The following is an 11394-nucleotide window of genomic DNA, read 5'->3' as shown; positions in this document are numbered from 1 at the left end:
AAGAAAGAAAGAAAGAAAGAAAGAAAGAAAGAAAGAAAGAAAGAAAGGAAGGATGGGAGGAAGGAAGAGAGGAAAGAAGGAAGGAAAGAAGACATTTACCTTATAGAGTATGCTGGGAGGGTTGCATGTTTGAGGCTAGACCGTCACTAGGCTAGACAGTCACTAATGAGACTGTGACCCAGAAAGAAGGAACAAAGGAGGGAAGCCACGATATGGGGCTTCATCTCCTGGAAAAACTTACAAAAACAGGGTAAGTGAGGGAGATGGCTCAGTCAGTAAAGTGCTTGCTACAGAGGCATAGAGATGTGAGTTACATCCCCTGAACCCCCTCCAAAAAAAAAAGCCACGTTCTAGGATTACACATTTGCTACACAGCTATACTCTCAGGGCCCCAGCTTTAGTTATTCTAGCTCCACCCTTAGACTAGCCCCGAAAGACTAATTCATAGGGTAAAAATAAGTCAAAGGATACTTACAGACATACGTCATGCTTATTTATCTGTACTGAGACAGCTGACACCATTCTTGATGGACAGTCCCACAGCAACTGGGCAGGGCTGGCTGTAAAAGCTGAGCAGTGACTCACCCACGAGCTGCATGCCAGCCTCAGACATCCGCTGGCTTGTTAAAGGCACAGGTGAGCTGCTGACTTGAAAGCGATACCCTGTCGTGCTCCTGGATGCCATATCATAAATTAATGGGCATTATGTGCCACTGTGTCCCCAGTTGATGAGACTAAAGGGTGCCGTAGGAAAGGATGAGGGGAGAAGCATCCCCACAGGCTGCTATTCTCCCTAGCCATGCGGGTGGGGGTTATGGGGGGGGTGAAGATTTGTGCTTTTTGTCTGGCTACCCTTGGTACTACTTGTTAGGAGATTCGAACTCCCAGAGGGCTAGCTCCTCCACCAGGGGCCTTGTGGAAATGTTAAGTATGGCTTCTACTCACTCTCTAAGGACACGACATAACTCTTGCTGTCTTGAAATCAGAGCAGCTTCGATTACCCACATGAGATGCTCACAAGATCGGATTCACTAACACTCCCTCGGGGAGGGAAGGGGCTTGTGAGACTCCTGAGGACCCACTCCTTCCCTCCCCAATGATATACAAGTGGTTAACAATTGCTAGGGGAGGGAGAGTCTTCAGTGGTGTAGCTGGGCACATCTTGTAAGTAACGCCAATTGAACTGATCGGTTCACCAGGCTAGATCTGGGCAGAATCATTGCTTCAGTCTGTTGTGTGCCCTATGTGAGGTTCATAGAATACAGAAACAGATATGCCGGGAAAAATAACACAGCAACAGGAAGTAATCAAGTCATGACTCTGACTCCAAAAGGACCTGGTAACCAAAGTTCAGACCCTCAAGAATGAGAATCTTCATCGCAGTATCAGATAAGCCATCTACACTGACAGTTGTTCTCCAAGGATGAAGCCATTCTAGACAGACATTCTAGACAGAGTAATAGAGAAGGCTCGCGCGCTCTCTCTCTCTCTCTCTCTCTCTCTGTGTGTGTGTGTGTGTGTGTGTGTGTGTGTGTGTGTGTGTTGTATCTGTATGTCTGTGTTTGAATATGAACACCAGAGGTTAACCTCAGGAGCTGTAACCTGGTTTTTGAGACAGGATCTGTCACTGGGACTTGGGATTGACCAATTACGCTCCCATCAGCACTGAGATTCCAATCATGAGCCACCATGCCTGGCTTTTTTAATGTGGGGATTGATCTCAGGTCTTCATGCTTTTATGGCAAGTAATTTACTAACTGAGCCGTTCCACCAGCCAGCCTTCACCTTCTTTATGTAAGTTTTTCACTATGAAGCCCTGTGTGCTGGAGAAACTGCTCCCTAGTTAGCCTCTATGAAGCAAGTGTGTCTGAGGGACCCACCCAGGTGTGGATGTAACAATGTCAAAGATCTTAGCTGAAGCGTTCTTCTCTCTTGCCTGTAGGAGTTCTGGCAGCTGACAGCTGGAAGGGGAGCATGGGGATTGTCCATGGGGATTGCCTTTCACCTAAGGATGCTGTCCCCCCAAGGTCACAGTTCCAACCCAGGGGCATCCTCTGTTCTGTGACTGGGCAATGTGGGAATACAGACCTGAACCCCCTCATCTCAACTGGGAAAAAATATTACGGGCCATCTGAGCTCCAGAGGTCCACGTGGTGTCAACTAGGTCTCGGCTGTAAACATGGCACAGTCCGACTGTTTCCCTCTGTCCAATTTTGTGTGCCCCCTCCCCTTAGGGTGTAGCTCCTGAGATGTTCCTCAATAAACTTCCTACATGTAAATATCTGCCTCAGGGTGTGTTTCCCAGGAAACCTGGTCGGTGACAAACTGTTTTACAGTAGTACTCTTGGGCACCTCACACATGAAATACTGGGTAGGGCTGTCGTGGCTGAGGAGTTATTGCTTCCTTCTGTACAGCTTGGAGCAATCCTCATGAGTCTGAAAAATCAGCGCTGGTGACTTCGAAGAAGACATTTCTATTGGTCTGTCTTCCCCTAGCCATCCTAGGAGGGAGATTTGCCATTGATCAATTACACAATGCCACATCACCACCACCACCACCACCACCACTACCAGCACACACACACACACACACACACACACACACACACACACACACTGCATTAATCCTGGAATTAATTTTCCTGCTGGCAGATCTCCTCCCCTCTGCCATCAGGTTAAACACACACACACACACACACACACACACCCTGCCCCAGACTAATTCATAGGGTAAAAATAAGTGAGAGCTAGCTACAAACAGAGTAGCTTTCAGGCGCCATCCTTATTTATCTACGAGGAGACAGCTGAGACCAGTCCTGATAGATAGATAGTTCCACAGTAACTCAGCAGGGACTGACGGTAAAAGTTGAATAGTGTGTGAGATTTTAAGCAGGGAGAAACCTGGTGAGCCTCATAGCTCATCTTCCCATTGATCTCCTTGAGAGTGTCTCCAACACACAGTACCAGCCTTTACAAATACCCGCTTTTCTAGGGACAAAGGGAAGGAAGACAACAGGGACATGAGCTTCCTGTCTGTGAACCTTCTCTGCTTGCTCTTTGGTGACAAAGGCAGACCTATTAATAGTAAGTGGCTTGCAGTAACCATTCCCTAAATCACCTACCAGAAACCTAAGCATTTGAGATGACCAGGACTTTTGATTCTTCCTATAGAGACAGTCCATACAGTGAAGATATTGAGTCCTGACATGTGTCAACAGTATTCTCGTTCTAATATTAAGAATCTATTCTTAGAGCAGGCATGGTGATGCATATGTTTAGTCCCAGCACTTGGGAGGCAGAGGCATCTGTGAGTTCGAGGCCAGCCTGGTCTACAGAGTGAGTTCCAGGACAGCCAGGGTTGTTACACAGAGAAACCCTGTCTCAAAAAAATAAATAAATAAAACAAACAAACAGAACAAAACAATCAAACAAACAAAAGGAATCTATTCTCAGGGCCTGGAGAGTCAGTTCAGCATCATCCTCTATCCTCCACACACGGGCAATGGCATGCCCCCACCAACCCAAACAATTATAATTTAAAAAGAACAATAATAAAATAGTCTTTTTTTTTTTTTTTTGGTTTTTCAAGACAGGGTTTCTCTGTGTAGCCGTGGCTGTCCTGGAACTCACTCTGTAGACCAGGCTGGCCTCGAACTCAGAAATCCTCCTGCCTCTGCCTCCCAAGTGCTGGGATTAAAGGTGTGCGTCACCACTGCCAGGCAAAATAGTCTATTCTTATGTTCCTGTGAACTGGTCCCAGATATATGTACAATAGCCAAGGTAACAGATTGGCAAATTGACTGACTATATTGTAGAAGATACCAGTCACCAACTCTTGGTTATTGACACTGGAGATAACCCTCAGCTCGCATGGTCAGCTGGTATTTGGATGAAAGAACCGTACTTCAACTGGGCCCTGGTAGAATGCCATGAAATGAAGAAGCAACAAAAACAGTAGGAATTATTCCCAGACCCATGACAAGACTTACCAAGAATAAGAGAGATGTGAACAAAATACAGAAAGACACAACTACAGACTGAAAAAAATGATCATGGGGGAGAAATAGTTTAAATCACTCTGCACAACTGAAACGGAAAGCAAAAATACGATTAAGTCCTTGTAATCTATAACATGTCAATGTTTGATCAAGATGACCCATTCCAAGGCAACAAATAGGAAGAGATTAAAGACACCCCTCTCCAGGAGCTTCAGGTGAGTTCTATTGTGGTCCATTTGAACACCATTAATAATAAAGTCTGAGTCGCCAACAATGCATTGGTGTCACATTAAGGAAAGAAATCAAAGCACTTCCTCTCGGTGTCATTTAACCAAGAGCAAGACTAGATTTGAATTCTCTACATTTACCTCCCTGCATATTCCATCCTCTTGCTTCCTATTGTATGAGTCAGAATTTGTGCCTGCCTGAAGAATGTCTTGTGACTCTGTCCCCGTGTCTGCATGTCTGGGTGTGTCCCTAATGAAAGGCTTTACTCAGTCTGTTACAGAACGGCACAGAAACCATCATATGGGGACAGAGTCAGGGACACTTTACAGAAATCTTTAACAGAGTTTCACAAGGGATTAAGTCACTGGCTCCAACTGACCCCAGTTGACCCGGATAACAAACATCATTGTTTATCAAGCAATATCCGTATGTTGTGTCCAACATTTACGGTGGATATTAATTTTATAAGATCGCTTTCAACCTCCGTGTTTGCCACTTTCAACAAATGATACAGATGCATAATTTTGGGTCAGGGGCATGGAAGAGTGCATAATTTAAGAGTACAGTTAAGCATAAACTTAGGTTGTAAAAGCTAATGGGAAATTCAAGGCAAATAAGGTTGGCTGTTACATTGTTCTCTTAAAAGGAGGTTAAACAAACAGGTTGAGTCCACAGTAGGATAGTAGTCTTGAGTTTTAAATGACCTCAAGGTGTATTATTAACTCTGGCTGTAAGGTCCAGACAAAGTTCCAGTCTCTTAGAATATTAGGGACATTTTCATTATAATATTGCATCACCACATTCTGTGAAACTTTTTCTAAATTAATTCTATTACATTTCTTCATTTGTTTGTGTGGGGGAAGTATGCTTGTGCCAAGGCTCACGTGTAGTGGGTTCTCTCACATGTATGGGTTCCAGGGATCAAACCCAGGTTGTCAGGCTTGACAGCAAAAGCCTTTACCTTCTCAACCATCCCCCCAGACCAAATTCTGTGAAACTTTTAAGAAATGTTTGGCCAGGTGATGGTGGCACACGCCTTTAATCCCAGCACTTGGGAGGCAGAGGCAGGCAGATCTCTGTAAGTTCGAGGCCAGCCTGGTCTACAAAGTAAGTTCCTGGACAGCCAGGGTTACACAGATAAACCCTGTCTTGAAAAACCAAAAAGAAAAAAAAAAGTTCGATTCTGGGTCGATATGATCCCCTTTTCAGAGAATGGTCTTAGCCACTTTAATTAATGTAATCAAGATAGCTCCCTACAGGAATATCCGGAGGTCCATGTCTCTCATGGTTCTAGGGTCTGTGAAGTTGACAATTAACAGTAACCACTACAGACAGACTAGCAGATGATAGATTGAGTAGGGTCATCTGTGTCATCCACATAGTACAGTCTCCCAGGTGGGTTTCTCAAAGGGCATAGGAGACCCAGATGTGCTATAAGAACCAATGCCACTATGGCCCTGGGAATGTGGTAAGTAAATTGCTCTGGAATGAAATTCTGATGGAGAAATTGTCACTTCTGTCACTGCTTGATTGGTTAGCAGGGCAGCAGAGCGCTGTTCCAACTGGCTCCAATCCCAAACCACTCTGGCTGGCAACCTGGCGAGCAAAACAAAGCTAAGAGCTAAGGGGTGAGTAACCTCAGTCTTTGCTCTCTCCAAGAGGCACCTAGCCAAAGACACAGAAAGGCAAGCTAATTGTCATAGGTAGTGATTATACATGCTTACCTACATGGTGAACCATCTCAGCAGAGACTATTCTTTTAAGTTTTGATTAAAACACTTTGAGGAGGGTTGGAGAGATGGCTCCGCAGATAATAGCACTTACAATACAAATAGGAGGACCTAGGTTCAAATTCCCAGAACCCAGGTGAAAATCTAGGCTTGGTCAGACATACTTTGGAACCCCATAACTGTCCACAGGAGTCAGAGATGGAAAGATGGCTGGGGCTTACTGACCATCAGCCTAGATCCAGTTCAATGAGAGACCTTGTCTCAAAAGAATATGACAGAGAGTGACGGAACAGTATCCCTGACTTCCCCCACCACACACACATCCATACCACACACATACATTACACACAGCAATAATACTGTAGACACTAAGATGGCATATGATGAACTGGACAGATGGCTAAGCAGTTAAGAGCACTGGCTGCTTTTTAGAGCAGCTGGGTTCAATTCCCTGCACCCACATGGCAGCTTACAATGATCTGTAACCCCAGTTCCAGGAGATATGGCATCCTCACACAGATAGACAGGCAAAACACAAATGTGCTTAAAAACAAACAGATAAATAAATCTTAAATATATATATATATATATATATGTATGTATATTGCATTTGCTACAAAAGTATTTGATCCCCAGAACCCACACAAAGATAGAAAGAGAACTGACTAAACAAAATTACTTAGATTTCCACATATGCACTGTGTCATGAGTATACACACACACACACACACACACACTATACCAATAATAATAAAACAAATTTCAAAGTTTAAAATAGTAACAATTACACTACTTTTAAAATTTGTTCCATTGGGGGCTGGAGAGATGGCTCAGTGGTTAAGAGCACTGACTACTCTGCCAGAGGTCCTGAGTTCAATTCCCAGCAACCACATGGTGGCTCACAACCATCTGCAATGTGATCTGACACCCTGTTCTGGTGTGTCTGAAGATGGCTACAGTGTACTCACATAAAATAAGTAAATAAATCTTTAAAAAAAAAATTTGTTCCATAACTGATTTTTCTCTTTATTCTTTTTTCTTTGCTCTCTCGTTATCTTTTCTTTTGCCTTTAATATTTAACTTTTTTATTTTAGACAAGGTAGCTCTATGTAGCCCTGGCTATCCTGTAACTCGGCTCTGTAGACCAGGCTGGCCTCAGACTCACAGGATTCGCCTGCCTGTATCTCATGAGTGCTGGGATTAAAGGCGCCCTCATCATAAGATCTCTGAAAGGGAAAAGGCACTGTTGCAAAGCCTGGCTACCTGAACTTGACCCCCATAACCCACATACTAGAAGGGGAGAATCAATTCCTACAAATGGTCCTCTGGCGTTCACAAACTTGTCATGTATACCATTCCCTCCACACACCAAATGAATGAGTGAATGAATGAATGAATGAATGATGTATAAAAATAAATCAATCTTCAAGAACAAAAAAAAAATAAATCAATGTTCAAGAACAAAAAGATTTGTCATAAACAAGACAGGCGTTCATCTCCTCAAATATATGACCATTAGAGGCTGTTAGGTGCTCCCACAATGTAGACCAGGCTGGCCACACAGAGATCCACCTGCTTCTGCCTTCTGAGTACTGCGATTAAAAGCATATGCCACTATATCTGGCTATATTTATCACTTTTCCACATTCCAGTTTCTCCCACATTATACATTCCTGTGGGTTGTGTCATTTCTGTTGGCGGTGATGCTATGTTAACATTGTCACTGGCTCTGCTTTTCACTTCTGTGTCTGCTTTCCCTGTGTTAGTGGTGGTTACTATTCATGCTCTTCTTTCTGCATGGGGCTGGGGAACAAGCCTGACACTTAGAGGAGGTAGGATACATACTCTGCTACTGAACAGGCTCCTCCCAAGCTAGTTAAGGAAAAATGCACCTCACTCTACCCAAGAGCCAGCCACACTCAAGCCTCGGTGAATATTTCAACTTAGAAACTAAGGAGAGACACTCGAAAGTTGGTTTAGTAAGTAAGGGTGCTTGCCACCAAGCACAGTAATCTGAGTTTAGTCTCCAGAACTCACATGATTGAAAGCAAGAACCAACAACTCATACAAGTTCTTCTCCGACCTTAACATTTACTCCATGTACGAGAGCGTGTGTGTGTGTGTGTGTGTGTGTGTGTGTGTGTGTGTGTAGATAGGCAGGTATGTAGGTGGATAGATAGACAAAGAGAGACAAACAGAGACAGCGAGATATGCAATTTTTTAAAAAGAGTGGGTGAGCTGGGTATGTTGGTGCACACCTTTAATCCCTGTACTTGGGAAGCTGAGGCAGGGGGATATCAAGTTCTCCTGAACTACATAAGACCTTTTTCCCAAAAGAGTGCTGGGGTCCAAGTGATGCCCGATTTCAGGCCTGTTTTAACTTGGCAGACACGTAGAAATCCACGCATAACTTGAGCATTGTCATGCAGGTGAGCCGAATGCGGATGAAAAGTTCAAAGAGGTTCTAATGAGCTTTTAAATATTTTAATTTTGTGTGTATGGCTGTTTTTGCCTGCAATGTATGCCACATTCCACATGTGGATCTAGTGCCATGGAGGTCAGAAGAGAATATCAGGTCCCCTGGAACTGGAGTTTCAGGTGGTTGTGAGCTGCCACGTGGGTGCTAAAAAAATGAACCAATATCCTCTGGTGCTAGTGTCCTTAACCTCTGAGCCATCTTTCCAGCCCTTCCAATGATGTTTTTTATTTTGTTTTGTTTTTATCATTCATTTTAGAACTAAGGTTTGGCTTCCGTGGAGTTTGAGGAAAAACTGGCACACAGAGAGGGAAAATTGGAATCAGACTCCAATTGGATGCAATGAATACATGGACTGGACTGGTAGTTAATCTCCATTGTCAGTTTGACCAGATTCAGAATCATCTAGGGGCATATGACTGTGAGGATGTTCCCAAAGATTTGTTTTATTAATTTATTCTCTCATGTATTACATCATGACTGCAGTTTCCCCTTTCTCCCTTTCTAGAGATGAAAGACCTGGAGAGGAGACGCACAACCCTTAGTGCATGGCACATTCCACTGACAATGGTTCTGAGTATAAAAAGGAAAAATAAGGAGGCTACCCCATCTATCATCAGTACCCATCTCTCTCTGCTTTCTGACAGGGGTGCAGTGTGACCAGCTCCCACACCTTTTCCTTCATGATGGGCTGTTTCCCTTCAAACCATGAGCCAAAGTAAACCCTTGACTCCTTACGTTGTTTCTGCCAGGCGTTTTGTCACAGTGACAAGTAGCTGATCCGAGTCCTGTGCATGGGGAAAGTGGAACAAAAGTGGGGGGAAAAAATGAAGATTATAATTTTGCTGGGAAGAGGAAGATTTCTTAGATATGAACCAGAAGGTAAAATATGAAATTTGATGCCCTCCACATACACCAGCTGATGTGAAGCCCCCAACACATCTACAGCAGAGGACTGCCGGGTCTGGACTCAGTGAGAGAAGATGCACCTAACCCTTGAGAGACTTGAGGCCCCAGGGAGTGGGGAGGTCTGGTGAGGTGGGGGTGGGGGTGGGGACATCCTCGTGGAGATGGAGTGGGGTTGGAGGAGGAGGTATGGGATGTGGAACAGTCAGAGGGTAGACCAGGAGGGGGATAAAATCTGGATTGTAGAAAAAATTAAATAAAAATTTTTAAAAATTGATATACTTAAAAATTGGGGAAAAAAAAGAAAAGAAATTTGATGCCCTCCAAATCTAGGCTTTTTGTTTATTCAGGGAGACAGCAGACAAAGGGAATAAGCATATGGCTAGCAATGGAAGGAAATATTTGCTGTCTTTAAAAGCAACAGGACAAGAAGAACATGTGGACTCTATGAGAAATACCTTCCAAACGACAACATCGAGCAACATGCCCACCAGAAAACTGGCAAAGGTTGCAAACAAGGATGTTACGGAAGGGGGCTGTGCTTGATTAGGTACAAAATGCAGAAAAAGCAAATTAAAACAAAAGAGAAATTTTTTATATATTGATTTCAAAAGCTTGGAATTTGCATATTACCAAGTGTTGAGGTACTGTGAAGTTATAGGGGTCCCTCATGTTTCTGGAAAAGAATTTGTCACCTTTGACATAAATGAAACAAGTGTGTTAAGAATGACCCAGGGATTCCCTTTCGGAGTCTAGCCTGTGGAAACACAGAGAGCCCAATGATATATGCCAAAGCCTGGGGATTGGCCACCATGCAGAAATCCAAATAATGCAGAAGAGACAGGTAGCATGTATATATAGCCACATGAGTAAATCTGAGAGCTGTCATTAATGAAAAACTTTTAAAAACAAAAGACTGGTCAAGAGTGGTGGCCTGTGCCTTTAATCCCAGCCCTAAGGAGACAGTAGAATCTCTGTGAGTATGAGGCCAGCCTGGTCTACAAAGCAAGTTTCAGGACAACCAGGGCTATTCCACAGAGAAATCCTTTCTTGAAAAAACTGAACAACAACAAAAAAGTAAAAATATAAGACAGATCTGTAACAGAATATACATAAATTTAAAATCCCTCAACAGAACAACGGGTAAACAAATAGTGACACAGTTATACAATAGACTACTACTCCGCAATAAAGCTCTTGGCATGTATAAGAACATAGATAAGCCCCCCCCCCCCGCAAACACTCCCCTGACTGGGTGTGATAGCACAGATCTTTAATGGCAACACTCGAGAGGTAGAAGAAGGTGAGAATTTTGGTTTCTTTAAAACCACAGAGATATTATGTGAATATGTTTTTGTCTTAATCCCAGATGTGGAATATGGGACTGTTTCAGATTGTCCACAACAGCTGACTATGATTTGTTGTGTGCTCTGACAGGGCCGTGATTTTGCCAGCTGACATAGTTTATGTTTGGAATTCTGGGGACTCTTCAGAGTGTGCATAAATGCCATAGCCCTGAAATGGAGATGGAGAGGGAGATGGATGGGAAGGGGGAGAGAGGGAATGGGAAAGGGAGAGAGGGGGAGGAGAGAAGAGAGGGAGAAAGAGGGGAGAGGGAGGAGAGAGGGAGAGGGGGAGACAGGGAGAGAAAGGGAGAGAGGGAGAGAAGGGGAGAGAGGGAGAGGAGGGAGGGGTGGCAGCGGCTGCTATTCCTATTCCTGGTACTGGTTGCTGGATTACTGAGTTGCTGATTTCTGGTTGGAGATATCAAAACTTGCCTCACAGTACTCAATAGCCTTAGTCATCAGCCAAGTAGTCTAACAAGATTGTGGTTCCTTTCCTACTCTAACTTTTCTCTCCTCCCAAAGGTTGGGATGTTGGAAGGGTGGTAGGAAAAAAGAACCCAATAAAGTAGCCAAAAGTAAAGATATAGATCTCTGCGAGTTTGAGGCCATCCTGTTCTACACAGAGAGTTCCAAGACAGCAGGAGCTATGTAGTGAGACCCTGTCTCAAAAAAAGAAAGAAAGAAAGAAAGAAAGAAAGAAAGAAAGAAAG

The sequence above is a fragment of the Grammomys surdaster genome, unplaced genomic scaffold, assembly GCF_004785775.1.
Source record: "Grammomys surdaster isolate TR1022 unplaced genomic scaffold, NIH_TR_1.0 182, whole genome shotgun sequence".
NCBI classification, from domain to species: Eukaryota; Metazoa; Chordata; class Mammalia; order Rodentia; family Muridae; genus Grammomys; species Grammomys surdaster.
Note: the sequence above shows the minus strand (reverse complement) of the source record.